The sequence below is a fragment of the Arachis ipaensis genome, chromosome B9, assembly GCF_059453495.1.
Source record: "Arachis ipaensis isolate K30076 ecotype BB chromosome B9, ASM5945349v1, whole genome shotgun sequence".
NCBI lineage: Eukaryota > Viridiplantae > Streptophyta > Magnoliopsida > Fabales > Fabaceae > Arachis > Arachis ipaensis.
In genome coordinates this window covers 94,642,499-94,658,300 of record NC_142444.1, presented here as the reverse complement: position 1 = coordinate 94,658,300, position 15,802 = coordinate 94,642,499, and the positions used below count along the sequence as shown (strand labels likewise).

General features: G+C 39.3%; 1 non-coding gene across 1 annotated transcript; it reads left to right on the top strand.

Annotated features, from left to right (window-relative positions):
• Positions 1 to 710: 710 nt before the first annotated feature.
• LOC148545518 (small nucleolar RNA R71) lies at positions 711 to 818 on the top strand. Its single transcript, XR_015900838.1, has one exon. It is a non-coding gene; the product is annotated as a small nucleolar RNA R71 (small nucleolar RNA).
• Positions 819 to 15,802: the final 14,984 nt, after the last annotated feature.

The window sequence follows — 15,802 nt, the reverse complement described above, 5'->3', positions numbered from 1 at the left end:
TTGGGAGAGTACTAGGAGGGATTTCAGTGATCCTTTTACTCAGCTGGCCCACTTGTGCTTCCAAATTTCTAATGGAGGGTCTTGTTTCATTCATGAAACTCACAGTGGCCTTAGATAGATCAGAGACTAAGTTTGCTAGATTAGAAGTATTTTGTTCAGAGTTCTCTGTCAGTTGCTGAGTGGATGATGGAAAAGGTTTACTATTGTTAAACCTGTATCTTCCACCATTATTAAAGCCTTGTTGAGGCTTTTGTTGATCCTTCCATGAGAGATTTGGATGATTTCTCCATGATGGATTATAGGTGTTTCCATAAGGTTCACCTAAGTAATTCACATCTGCTATTGCAGGGTTCTCAGGATCATAAGCTTCTTCTTCAGAAGATGCCTCTTGAGTACTGTTGGATGCAGCTTGCATTCCATTCAGACTCTGAGAAATCATATTGACTTGCTGAGTCAATATTTTGTTCTGAGCCAATATGGCATTCAGAGTATCAATTTCAAGAACTCCCTTCTTCATAGGCATCCCATTATTCACAGGATTCCTCTCAGAAGTGTACATGAACTGGTTATTAGCAACCATGTCAATGAGTTCTTGAGCTTCTGCAGGCGTTTTCTTTTAGGCGAATGGATCCACCTGCAGAAGTATCCAATGACATCTTTGATAGCTCAGATAAACCATCATAGAATATATCCAGGATGGTCCATTCTGAAAGCATGTCAGAAGGACACTTTTTGGTCAGCTGCTTGTATCTTTCCCAAGCTTCATAGATGGATTCACCTTCTTTCTGTCTGAAGGTTTGAACATCAGCTCTAAGCTTGCTCAGCTTTTGAGGAGGAAAGAACTTGGCTAAGAAAGCCGTGACCAGCTTATCCCAAGAGTTCAGGCTATCCTTAGGTTGAGAGTCCAACCATACTCTAGCTCTGTCTCTTACAGCAAAAGGGAAAAGCATGAGCCTGTAGACTTCAGGATCTACTCCGTTAGTCTTAACAGTATCACATATCTGCAAGAATTCAGTTAAGAACTAAAAGGGATCTTTAGATGGAAGTCCATGAAACTTGCAGTTCTGCTGCATCAGAGAAACTAGCTGAGGTTTCAGCTCAAAATTGTTTGCTCCAATGGTAGGAATGGAGATGCTTCTTCCATGTAAATTGGAATTAGGTGTAGTAAAGTCACCAAGCATTCTCCTTGCATTATTGTTGTTGGGTTCGGCTGCCATCTCCTTTACTTGTTCGAAATTTTCAATAAGGTTGTCTCTGGATTGTTGTAATTTAGCTTCTCTTAGTTTCCTCTTCAGAGTCCTTTCAGGTTCTAGATCAGCTTCAACAAGAATGCCTTTTTCTTTGTTCCTGCTCATAAGAAAGAGAAGAGAACAAGAAAAGAAGAGGAATCCTCTATGTCACAGTAAAGAGGTTCCTTATTGTTAGTAGAAGAAGAAAAGAAGAAAAAAATTCGAACACAGATAGAAGAGGGGGTTCGAATTTGGTGAGTGATGTGAGGAAGAGATATTAGTAGATGAATAAATAAATAGAATAAGATGAGAAAGGAAGAGAATTTTCGAAAATTATTTTTAAAAAGAGTTAGTGATTTTTGAAAACAGTTTTTGAAAAAAAAGTTAGTAATTTTCGAAATTTTAAAATCAAAAGTTAAAATAATTAGTTAATTAAAAAGAAATTTTGAAAAAGGGGGAAGGGATTTTCGAAAATTAGAGAGAGAGAGAGTTAGTTAGGTAGTTTTGAAAAAGATAAGAAACAAACAAAAAGTTACTTAGTTAGTTGAAACAATTTTGAAAAGATAAGAAGTTAGGAAGTTAGAAAAGATATTTTGAAATCAAATTTTTGAAAAAGATAAGATAAGAAGATATTTTTGAAAAGATATGATTGAAAGTAGTTTTTGAAAAAGATTTCATTTTTAAAATCACAATTAATGACTTGATTCACAAGAAATCACTAGATATGATTCTAGAACTCAAAGTTTGAATCTTTCTTAACAAGCAAGTAACAAACATGAAATTTTTGAGTCAAAACATTAATTGTTATTGTTATTTTCGAAAATTTGATATAAAAATAAGAAAAAGATTTTTAAAAAATATTTTTAAAATTTTTGAAAATAACTGAGAAAAATGGAAAAGATTTGATTTTTGAAAAAGATTTTGAAAAAGATAAGATTTTTAAATTGAAAATTTGATTTGACTCTTAAAAACAACTAGATTTTAAAAATTTTTGAAAAAGTCAAATCTGATTTTCGAAATTTTAAGAGAGAAAAAGGGAAAGATATTTTTTTGATTTTTGAATTTTTATGATGAGAGAGAAAAACAAGAAAAATGATGCAATGCATGAAAGTTATGGATCAAAACAATGAATGCATGCAAGAATGCTATGAATGTCAAGATGAACACCAAGAACACTATGAAGATCATGATGAACATCAAGAACACATTTTTGAAAAATTTTTAATGCAAAGAAAACATGCAAGACACCAAACTTAGAATTCTTTAATGCTTAGACATAAAGAATTCAGGAATGCATATGAAAAACAAGAAAAGACACAAAACATGCAAATGCAAAGATCAAACAAGAAGACTTACCAAGAACAACTTGAAGATCATGAAGAACACTATGAATGCATGAATTTTTTCGAAAAATGCAACATGAACATGCAATTGACACCAAAGTTATAACATGACTCAAGACTCAAACAAGAAACACAAAAAATATTTTTGATTTTTTTGATTTTCTAATTTTTTTGTATTTATTTTTTTTTCGAAAACAAGGGAGAAAATTTTTTTTGAAAGGTTTTTGAAAAATTTTTGAAAATAAAACAAAAAGAAAATTACCTAATCTGAGCAACAAGATGAACCGCCAGTTGTCCAAACTCAAACAATCCCCAGCAACGGCGCAAAAAGCTTAGTATGCGAAATTGTTACTCAGGTTGTGAATTATTGTTCGAAATTGATTCCCTGGCGATGGCACCAAAATGGATGCACAGAACCATGGTCTAAATATATCTTCAAAACTTCGCATAACAAACCAGCAAGTGCACTGGGTCGTCCAAGTAATAAACCTTACGTGAGTAAGGGTCGATCCCACGGAGATTGTTGGTATGAAGCAAGCTATGGTCACCTTGTAAATCTCAGTCAGGCGGATATAAAATAGTTATGGAGTTTTCGAAATTAATACTAAAATAAGGATAGAAATACTTATGTAAATCATTGGTGAGAATTTCAGATAAGCGTATGGAGATGCATTCATTCCTCTGATCCTCTACTTTCCTGCTGTCTTCATCCAATCAGTCTTGCTCCTTTCTATGGCTGGCTTTCTGTAAGGATGTCACCGGTGCCAATGGCTACTTTCAATCCTCTCGGGAAAATGGTCCAAATGCTCTGTCACAGCACGGCTAATCGTCTGGAGGCATCACCCTTGTCTTTGGTTGCATCCTATTCCTCTCTGTGAAAATGGTCCGATGCGCTGTCACTGCATGGCTAATCATCTTGGAGGTTCTCGATCATACTGGAATAGAATTTACTATCCTTTTGCGTCTGTCACTACGCCCAGCACTCGCGAGTTTGGAGTTCATCGCAGTCATTCAATCCCAGAGTCCTACTCGGAATACCACGGACAAGGTTTAGATTTTCCGGACTCTCATGAATGCCACCATCAATCTAGCTTATACCACGAAGATTCTGATTAAGAGATCTAAGAGATACTCATTGATGAGCGGATATTTTATACGCTTTTTGGGGATAATTTCATATAGTTTAGAGTATGTTTTAGTTAGTTTTTTGTCTATTCCTAGTAGTTTTTAGGAAAAATTCATAGTTCTGGACTTTACTATGAGTTGTGTGTTTTTCTGTAATTTCAGGTATTTTTCTGGCTGAAATTGAAGGAGCTGAGCAAAAATCTGATTCAGGCTGAAAAAGGACTGTTGATGCTGTTGGATTCTGACCTCCCTGCACTCAAAGTGGATTTTCTGGAGCTACAAAACTCGAAATGGCGTGCTTCCAATTGCGTTGGAAAGTAGACATCCAGGGATTTCCAGCAATATATAATAGTCCATACTTTGCACAAGGATAGACGACGTAAACTGGCGTTCAACGCCAGTTCTCTGCCCAATTCTGGCGTTCAGCGCCAGAAAAGGATCAAAAACTGGAGTTGAACGCCCAAACTGGCATAAAAACTGGCGTTCAACTCCACAAATGGCCTCTACACGTGGATTGCTTAAAGTCTCAGCCCCAGCACACACCAAGTGGGCCCCAGCACACCAAGTGGGCCCCAGAAGTGGATCTCTGCATCATCCATCATAGTCCACTCATATTTTGTAACCCTAGGCTACTAGTTTAGTATTTAAACAACTTTTAGAGACTTATTTTGTATCTCATGACATTTTCAGATCTAAACTTTGTATTCTCTGACGGCATGAGTCTCTAAACCCCATTGTTGGGGGTGAGGAGCTCTGCTGTGTCTCGATGAATTAATGCAAGTATTTCTGTTTTCTATTCAAACACGCTTGTTCCTATCTAAGATGTTCATTCGCGCTTAACTGTGATGAAGGTGACGATCAGTGACATTCATCACCTTCCTCAAACCATGAATGTGTGCCTGACAACCACCTCCGTTCTATATCCGATTGAATGAGTATCTCTTAGATTCCTTAATCAGAATCTCCGTGGTATAAGCTAGAACTGATGGCGGCATTCATGAGAATCCGGAAAGTCTAAACCTTGTCTGTGGTATTCCGAGTAGGATTCAAGGATTGAATGACTGTGACGAGCTTCAAACTCCTGAAGGCTGGGCGTTAGTGACAGACGCAAAAGGATAGTAAATCCTATTCCAACCGGATCGAGAACCAACCGGTGATTAGCCGTGCTGTGACAGAGCGCGTGAGCGTAGTTTTCACTGGAAGGATGGAAGGTAGCCATTGACAACGGTGATCCACCAACACACAGCTTGCCATAGGAGGACGTGCGTGCGTAAATCAGAAGACAGAGGAAAGCAGAGATTCAGAAGACAAAGCATCTCCAAAACTCCAACATATTCTCCATTACTGCACAACAAGTAACTTTTAATTTATGCTCTACTGGTTACTCACAATTCAATTGATAAACATAATTGACTTCCTGACTAAGATTTACAAGATAACCATAGATTGCTTCAAACCAACAATCTCCGTGGGATTCGACCCTTACTCACGTAAGGTATTACTTGGACGACCCAGTGCACTTGCTGGTCAGTGGTACGCGTTGTGAAAAGTGTGATTCGCAATTTGTGCTACCAAGTTTTTGGCGCTGTTGCCGGGGATTGTTCGTGTTTGAACAACTGACGGATTATTTTGTTGCTTAGATTAGGAAAAATTTTTTCTTTTTGGTTTAGAGTCTTTTATTATTTATCCCTTGTTAAAACACTTTAAATTTATAGCTCAGTTATTTAGAACGTGGTGTTTATGTTCATGATAATTGGCTATCATATTTTTTAAAACCTTTTTCAAAAATAATTTTCCTATTAAATCCTGTGCCAAACTTTAAGTTGGGTGTTTTCAAAAATAATCTTTCTTAAAATAAGGTCCCATAACTCATTTGGCTAGAGCGTTAATCTGTGTTCTTGGTAATTGGGTTAGAATCTTTTATACTCTTTTCAAAACCTTCTTTTTCAAAAATATTTTTTCTATTAAATCTTGTGCCAAACTTTAAGTTTGGTGTTTTCTTGTTGATTCCCCTTTGATTTTCGAAAATTTTGGTTTGGTTTTCTAAAAATTTTAAGTTTGGTGTTCTTCCTTCATGTTCTTGTGTTCTTGTGAGTCTTCAAAGTGTTCTTGAGTTTTCCTTGTGTCTTGATCTTAAAATTTTTAAGTTTGGTGTTCCTTGGTGTTTTCCCTCCAAATTTTTCGAAAACAAGGAGCATTAGATCTAAAAATTTTAAATCTTGTACTATCTTATTGTTTTTCTCTCTCCTTACTAAATTCAAAAAAAAAATATCTTTTCAAAATATCTCTTCTAACTTCCTAACTTCTTATCTTTTCCAAATTTGTTTCAACTAACTAACTAACTTTTTGTTTGTTTCTTAACTTTTTCAAACTTACCTAACTAACTCTCTCTCTCTAATTTTCGAAAATATCTTCCCTCTTTTTCAAAAATTTTGTTTTTTTTTACTAATTATTTTTAATTTTTTTTTTACGAAAAAGAAAAAAATTTTATTTCAAAATTCAAATTCTTTTTAGTTATTTTATTTTATTTAAGTATTTACTTCTTATAAAATAAAATAAATAAAAAGGTAAATCAGTCCAAGTTATATCCATAGATCCATCATGGACATAAGTGGAGATGGACAGTCTAGGAGGACTTTGGGGTCATATTCTAACCCCTCTACTGCTTCATATGGGAGTAGCATATGCATACCCTCCATTGGAGTTAGTAGCTTTGAGTTGAATCCTCAGCTCATTATCATGGTGCAGCAAAGTTGCCAGTATTCCGGTCTTCCACAGGAAGAACCTACAGAGTTTCTGGCACAATTTTTACAAATTGCTGACACAGTACATGATAAGGAAATAGATCAGGATGTCTACAGACTATTACTGTTTCCATTTGCTGTAAAAGATCAAGCTAAAAGGTGGTTAAATAACCAACCTAAGGCCAGCATAAGAACATGGAAACAACTGACAGAAAAATTCCTGAATCAATATTTCCCTCCAAAAAGGATGACACAGCTAAGGCTGGACATCCAAGGCTTTAAACAAGGAGATAATGAATCTCTTTATGATGCCTGGGAGAGATACAGAGAGATGCTACGAAAATGCCCCTCTGAAATGTTTTCAGAGTGGGTTCAGTTAGACATCTTCTACTATGGGCTTGCAGAAGGAGCTCAGATGTCTTTAGATTACTCAGCTGGTGGATCTATCCATATGAGAAAGACAATTGAAGAAGCTCAAGAGCTTATTGATACAGTTGCCAGGAATCAGCATCTGTATCTAAGCAGCAACCCTTCCATGAATGAAGAGGTTAAAACAGTAACTGCTGAATTCAGTACTGTAAAACAAGCTGCTGAATTCAATCATCAATTAGATTTTCTAACAAAGCAGCTAGCTGAATTCAAAGACAGGTTACAGGAGACAAGGATAGCTAATATACATATGGAAGAACAGTTTAAGCAAACAAAGCAGCAGCTATCAAAGCAAATAGCAGAAGAATGCCAAGCAGTTCAATTAAGAAGTGGGAAAACATTAAATGCCCCACCTCAAGGCATCAAAAATTCAAGAAATGAGCAACCCACCAAATATCCCCCTGAGGACAGTAAGGGCCCAGGGAAAAATAATTCTGGCACTAAAACGCCAGAAAATGGGTGGAAGGCTGGCACTGAACGCCCAGACCATGCCCAAAACTGGCGTTCAGCGCCAGAAACAAGGCAGGATTGGCGTTCAACGCCAGAAATGGGCAAGAATCTGGCGTTGAACGCCCAACAGGGGCACATTTCTGGCGTTCAGGCGCCAGGAACAGACAGTGAGTTGGCGTCTAACGTCACTCCAGCTTCTAACTCTGGTACGCAATTTCCAGAGAGGGATCAGATACACATAAGTGCTGATAACAACCCCTCTAAAAAGGCTTCTTTAACCACTAAGGTTGAGGAATATAAAGCCAAGATACCTTATCCTCAAAAACTCCGGAAAGAGGAGCAGGATAAGCAATTTGCTCGCTTTGCAGATTATCTAAGGACTCTTGAAATAAAGATTCCATTTGCAGAGGCACTTGAGCAAATACCTTCTTATGCCAAGTTCATGAAAGAGATCTTGAGTCATAAAAAGGAGTGGAGAGAAACAGAAAGAGTTCTCCTCACTGAAGAATGCAGTACAGTCATTCTGAAAAGCTTTCCTGAAAAGCTTAAAGACCCTGGGAGTTTTCTGATACCATGCATATTAGAAGGTGATTGCACCAAGACAGCTTTATGCGATCTTGGGGCAAGCATCAACCTAATACCTGCATCCACTATCAGGAAGCTTGGCTTAACTGAAGAAGTTAAACCAACCCGAATATGTCTCCAACTTGCTGATGGTTCCACTAAATACCCATCAGGCGTGATTGAGGACATGATTGTCAGAGTTGGGCCATTCGCCTTTCCCACTGACTTTGTTGTGCTGGAAATGGAGGAGCACAAGAGTGCCACTCTCATTCTCGGAAGACCCTTCCTAGCAACTGGACGATCCCTCATTGACGTCCAACAAGGGGAAATAACCCTGAGAGTCAACGATGACGAGTTCAAGTTGAACGCTGTCAAAACCATGCAGCATCCAGACACATCAACAGACTGCATGAAAGTTGACCTTATTGACTCTTTGGTAGAAGAGATCAACATGGCTGAGAGTCTCGAATCAGAGTTGGAAGACATCTTTAAAGATGTTCAGCCTGATTTGGAGGATTCAGGGGACATGAAAGAGCCTCTGAACTTTCTTCTGAAAGAGGAAAAACCTCCTAAACCAGAGCTCAAGCCACTGCCACCATCCTTGAAATATGCATTTCTAGGAGAAGGTGACACTTTTCCAGTGATCATAAGCTCTGCTTTAAATTCACAGGAAGAGGAAGCACTTATTCAAGTGCTAAGGACACACAAGACAGCTCTTGGGTGGTCCATAGGTGACCTTAAGGGCATAAGCCCAGCTAGATGCATGCACAAAATCCTATTGGAGGATAATGCCAAACCAGTGGTTCAACCACAGAGGCGGCTAAATCCAGCCATGAAGGAAGTGGTGCAGAAAGAGGTCACCAAATTACTGGAGGCTGGGATTATTTATCCTATTTCTGACAGCCCCTGGGTGAGCCCTGTTCAAGTCGTCCCAAAAAAGGGAGGCATGACAGTGATTCATAATGAAAAAAATGAACTGGTTCCTACAAGAACAGTTACAGGGTGGCGCATGTGTATTGACTACAGAAGGCTCAATACAGCCACCAGAAAGGATCATTTTCCTTTACCATTCATAGACCAGATGCTAGAGAGACTAGCAGGTCATGATTATTATTGCTTTTTGGATGGCTACTCAGGCTATAACCAGATTGCAGTAGATCCTCAGGATCAAGAGAAAACAGCATTCACATGTCCATCCGGAGTGTTTGCTTATAGAAGGATGCCCTTTGGGCTATGCAATGCACCTGCAACCTTCTAGAGATGCATGCTCTCTATTTTCTCTGACATGGTGGAAAAATTTCTGGAAGTCTTCATGGATGACTTCTCAGTATATGGAGACTCATTCAGCTCCTGTCTTGATCACCTGAAACTTGTTCTGAAAAGATGCCAAGAAACCAACCTAGTTTTAAACTGGGAAAAATGTCACTTCATGGTGACTGAAGGAATTGTTCTTGGGCATAAAATCTCAAACAAGGGAATAGAGCTGGATCAAGCAAAAATAGAGGTAATTGAAAAATTACCACCACCTGCCAATGTTAAGGCAATCAGAAGCTTTCTGGGGCATGCAGGATTCTATAGGAGGTTTATAAAGGATTTTTCAAAAATCGCAAAACCTCTAAGCAATCTGCTAGCTGCTGACACGCCATTTGTGTTTGACACAGCATGCCTACAGGCGTTTGAAACGCTGAAAGCTAAGCTGGTCACAGCACCAGTCATTTCTGCACCAGACTGGACATTGCCATTTGAGTTAATGTGTGATGCCAGTGATCATGCCATTGGTGCAGTATTGGGACAGAGGCATGACAAGCTTCTGCATGTCATTTGTTATGCCAGTCGCGTTCTAAATGATGCCCAGAAAAATTACACAACCACAGAAAAAGAACTACTTGCAGTGGTTTACGCCATTGACAAGTTCAGATCATACTTAGTAGGATCAAAAGTGATTGTGTATACTGACCATGCTGCTCTTAAATATCTACTCACAAAGCAGGATTCAAAACCCAGGCTCATCAGATGGGTATTGCTTCTGCAAGAGTTTGATATAGAAATAAGGGACAGAAAAGGGACAGAGAACCAAGTAGCTGATCATCTGTCCCGGATAGAGCCAGTGGAAGGGACGTCCCTCCCCTTCCTTGAGATCTCTGAGACGTTCCCTGATGAGCATCTATTTGCCATTCAGGAAGCACCATGGTTTGCCGATATTGCAAACTATAAAGCTGCAAGGTTCATACCCAAGGAGTACAATGGAATACAAAAAAAGAAACTAATTACTGATGCAAAGTACTACTTGTGGGATGAACCCTATCTCTTTAAGAGATGTGCAGACGGAATTATCCGTAGGTGTGTCCCCAGAGAGGAAGCACAGAGAATCCTATGGCATTGCCATGGATCTCAATATGGAGGCCATTTCGGAGGTGAGCGAACAGCCACCAAGGTTCTCCAATGTGGCTTCTATTGGCCCACACTCTATAAATATTCCCGAGAGTTTGTACGTAATTGTGACAGTTGCCAAAGAGCTGGTAATCTGCCTCATGGTTACGCCATGCCTCAACAAGGAATCTTGGAAATAGAGTTGTTTGATGTATGGGGAATTGACTTCATGGGACCTTTCCCACCATCATACTCAAACACTTATATTCTGGTGGCAGTTGACTATGTATCAAAATGGGTTGAGGCTATTGCCACACCCACCAATGATACTAAAACAGTGCTGAAGTTCCTCCAGAAACACATTTTTAGCAGGTTTGGTGTCCCTAGAGTGTTAATCAGTGATGGGGGCACTCACTTCTGCAATAAACAGCTTTACTCTGCCATGGTTCGGTATGGAATTCGCCACAAAGTGGCCACTCCATATCATCCACAAACCAACGGGCAAGCTGAAGTCTCTAACAGAGAATTAAAGAGAATCCTGGAACGGACAGTAAATACCCGTAGAAAGGATTGGGCAAGGAGCTTGGATGATGCTCTGTGGGCTTACAGAACAGCATTCAAGACCCCTATAGGGACCTCTCCATACCAACTCGTGTATGGTAAGGCATGCCACTTGCCCGTGGAACTGGAACATAAGGCCTACTGGGCAACCAGATTCCTAAACTTAGATGCCAAATTAGCAGGAGAAAAACGATTGCTCCAGCTAAATGAGCTAGAGGAATTCAGATTCACAGCTTTCGAAAATGCCAAGCTTTATAAAGAAAAATAAAAAAAATGGCATGACAGAAAGCTGTCATCTAGAATCTTTGAACCAGGACAGAAGGTCCTGTTATTTAACTCTAGACTCAGGCTATTCCCCGGGAAACTGAAATCCCGGTGGAGGGGACCATACGTGATTACAAGTGTGTCACCATATGGTTATGTGGAGCTTCAAGATTTTGATTCTGATAAGAAGTTCATTGTCAATGGACAGAGAATCAAGCATTATCTTGAAGGCAACACTGAGCAAGAATGCTCAAGGCTGAAGCTAGATTAAAAGCTCAGCAAGGTCCAGCTAAAGACAATAAAGAAGCGCTTGCTGGGAGGCAACCCAGCCATAGGGCAACAATCCTCTAAGCATTTTGCCCTATTTTTATTTTTATTTGTTTATATAAAGTTCACTGACACTAAGATAAAGAATCATTTGCATAAGTTTACAGGGTTACAGAAGGAATCTACACACAAAACAGAGAAAAAGAGCTCAACGGCAAGAAGACGCCAGTAAGGATAGCTATCTGGCGTTCAAACGCCAGAAAAGGGCAACAACTGGGCGTTGAACGCCTAGGAGAGCAGCATTTGGGCATTGAACGCCCAAAACAGACAAGTGTTTGGGCGTTCAAACGCCAGGATGGTGAGGAGGAGCTCTCCTTCTACCCATCTCCTTTCTTTTCTTTTGCTTGAGGACAAGCAAAGCTCTAAGTTTGGTGTGCTTATCCGTGATCACTAAGATCATGGCCCCTAAAGGAAAACAACCCACTCCAAGAAGCAAGGACCAAGCACCTCACAGACTAGAGGAACATCCACTTCCAAACCTCAAGGTTGTTGAGTTCTAATCTTAGCCTTAACTCTGTGATAACTGTTCTTATTTTAATTTTACCTTAGGAGTCATATAGTAGTAATTAGTATCTATTTTGATTTTATCTCCAATTAAGCTATAGTTTATTTTTCTCACCATCAGCAAACATGAATAAAGTAGTAGATCTTTTGAATAAGAAGCAATAAAATTTCGAGTTTAAATAAAACAAATTCTAATTGGTTAAATGTGGTGGCAATGCTTTCTGTCTTCTGAATGAATGCTTGAACAGTGCATATATCTTTTGAATTTGTTGTTTAAGACTGTTAAATATGTTGGCTCTTGAAAGAATGATGAACATGAGACATGTTATTGAGAATCTGAAAAATCATAAAAATGATTCTTGAAGCAAGAAAAAGCAGCAAAGAACAAAGCTTGCAGAAAAAAAAAAAAAAAGAGAAAGAAAAAAGAGAAAGCAAGCAGAAAAAGCCAAAGCTCTTAAAACCAAAAGGCAAGAGAAAAAAAAAGCCAAAGCCCTTAAAACCAAAAGGCAAGGGTAATAAAAAGGATCCCAAGGCTTTGAGCATCAGTGGATAGGAGGGCCAAAAAGGAATAAAATCCTGGCCTAAGCGGCTAAATCAAGCTGTCCCTAACCATGTGCTTGTGGCGTGAAGGTGTCAAGTGAAAACTTGAGACTGAGTGGTTAAAGTCAAGGTCCAAAGCAAAAAGAAGAGTGTGCTTAAGAACTCTGGACACCTCTAATTGGGGACTTTAGCAAAGCTGAGTCACAATCTAAAAGGTTCACCCAATTATGTGTCTGTGGCATTTATGTATCCGGTAGTAATACTGGAAAACAAAGTGCTTAGGGCCACGGCCAAGACTCATAAAGAAGCTGTGTTCAAGAATCATCACACTGAACTAAGAGAATCAATAACACTATCTGAATTCTGAGTTCCTATAGATGCCAATCACTCTGAGCTTCAATGGATAAAGTGAGATGCCAAAACTGTTCAGAAGCAAAAAGCTACTAGTCCCGCTCATCTAATTAGAATCTGAACTTCACTCAAAAAAAAAAACTCTGAGATATTATTGCTTCTCAACTTATTAGTCTTCTATTTTATTTGTCTAGTTGCTTGAGGACAAGCAACAGTTTAAGTTTGGTGTTGTGATGAGCGGATATTTTATACGCTTTTTGGGGATAATTTCATATAGTTTAGAGTATGTTTTAGTTAGTTTTTAGTCTATTCCTAGTAGTTTTTAGGAAAAATTCATAGTTCTGGACTTTACTATGAGTTGTGTGTTTTTCTGTAATTTCAGGTATTTTTCTGGCTGAAATTGAAGGAGCTGAGCAAAAATCTGATTCAGGCTGAAAAAGGACTGTTGATGCTGTTGGATTCTGACCTCCCTGCACTCAAAGTGGATTTTCTGGAGCTACAAAACTCGAAATGGCGTGCTTCCAATTGCGTTGGAAAGTAGACATCCAGGGCTTTCCAGCAATATATAATAGTCCATACTTTGCAGAAGGATAGATGACGTAAACTGGCGTTCAAGGCCAGTTCTCTGCCCAATTCTGGCGTTCAGCGCCAGAAAAGGATCAAAAACTGGAGTTGAACGCCCAAACTGGCATAAAAACTGGTGTTCAACTCCACAAATGGCCTCTGCACGTGGATTGCTTAAAGTCTCAGCCCCAGCACACACCAAGTGGGCCCCAGCACACCAAGTGGGCCCCAGAAGTGGATCTCTGCATCATCCATCATAGTCCACTCATATTTTGTAACCCTAGGCTACTAGTTTAGTATTTAAACAACTTTTAGAGACTTATTTTGTATCTCATGACATTTTCAGATCTAAACTTTGTATTCTCTGACGGCATGAGTCTCTAAACCCCATTGTTGGGGGTGAGGAGCTCTGCTGTGTCTCGATGAATTAATGCAAGTATTTCTGTTTTCTATTCAAACACGCTTGTTCCTATCTAAGATGTTCATTCGCGCTTAACTGTGATGAAGCTGACGATCAGTGACATTCATCACCTTCCTCAAACCACGAATGTGTGCCTGACAACCACCTCCATTCTATATCCGATTGAATGAGTATCTCTTAGATTCCTTAATCAGAATCTCCGTGGTATAAGCTAGAACTGATGGCGGCATTCATGAGAATCCAGAAAGTCTAAACCTTGTCTGTGGTATTCCGAGTAGGATTCAAGGATTGAATGACTGTGACGAGCTTCAAACTCCTGAAGGCTGGGCGTTAGTGACAGACGCAAAAGGATAGTAAATCCTATTCCAACCGGATCGAGAACCAACCGGTGATTAGCCGTGCTGTGACAGAGCGCGTGAGCGTAGTTTTCACTGGAAGGATGGAAGGTAGCCATTGACAACGGTGATCCACCAACACACAGCTTGCCATAGGAGGACGTGCGTGTGTGAATCAGAAGACAGAGGAAAGCAGAGATTCAGAAGACAAAGCATCTCCAAAACTCCAACATATTCTCCATTACTGCACAACAAGTAACTTTTAATTTATGCTCTACTGGTTACTCACAATTCAATTGATAAACATAATTGACTTCCTGACTAAGATTTACAAGATAACCATAGATTGCTTCAAACCAACAATCTCCGTGGGATTCGACCCTTACTCACGTAAGGTATTACTTGGACGACCCAGTGCACTTGCTGGTCAGTGGTACGCGTTGTGAAAAGTGTGATTCGCAATTTGTGCTACCACTCATTCAATCTAATGTAGAACGGAAGTGGTTGTCAGGCACGCGTTCATAGGGAATGATGATGATTGTCACGTTCATCACATTCAGGTTGAAGTGCGAATGAATATCTTAGAAACTGAATAAGTTGAATTGAATAGAAAACAGTAGTACTTTGCATTAATCTTTGAGGAACAGCAGAGCTCCACACCTTAATCTATGGAGTGCAGAAACTCTACCGTTGAAAATACATAAGTGATAATGGAGTTCATTAGTCTCGGCCCCAGAGGGGAACTGGAGAAACCAAGACTTGATCACAGGATCAAAAATACAATCTATGATGTCTAATACAATAGTAAAAGGTCCTATTTATAATAAACTAGCTACTAGGGTTTACAGAAGTAAGTAATTGATGCATAAATCCACTTCCGGTGCCCACTTGGTGTGTGCTTGGGCTGAGCTTGAAGTCTACACGTGGAGAGGTCATTGTTGGAGTTGAACGCCAGCTTTTGTGCCATTTTGAGCGTTGAACTCCACTTTGCAACTTGTTTTTGGCGCTGGACGCCAGAATTGGGCAGAGAGCTGGCGTTGAACGCCAGTTTGCATCGTCTAAACCCGGGCAAAGTATAGACTATTATATATTGCTGGAAAGCCCTGGATGTCTACTTTCCAACGCAATTGGAAGCGCGCCATTTTTGAATTCTGTAGCTCCAGAAAATCCATTTTGAGTGCAGGGAGGTCAGAATCCAACAGCATCAGCAGTCCTTCTTCAATCTCTGAATCTGATTTTTGCTCAAGTCCTTCAATTTCAGCCAGAAAATACCTGAAATCACAGAAAAACACACAAACTCATAGTAAAGTCCAGAAATGTGAATTTAACATAAAAACTAATGAAAACATGCCTAAAAGTAACTAGATCCTACTAAAAACATACTAAAAACAATGCCAAAAAGCATATAAATTATCCGCTCATCATGAGGTCAGCTAATTGCTTGGTAATCATCTTGTTTTGAGCTAGTAGTGCATCCACATTGTTCAGCTCCATCACTCCTCTAGTGTTGCCTCTTTCAGAAGCATAGAAGTAGTCATCCTCTGCTACAGTCTCAATGACATCTGTGGCTTCTTCAATGGTCTTCTTCTTGTTCAGAGATCCCCTGGATGAGTGGTCTACTGCCTTCTTTAATTCATACGAAAGGCCTTCATAGAAAATGTGCAACTGCACCCATTCATTG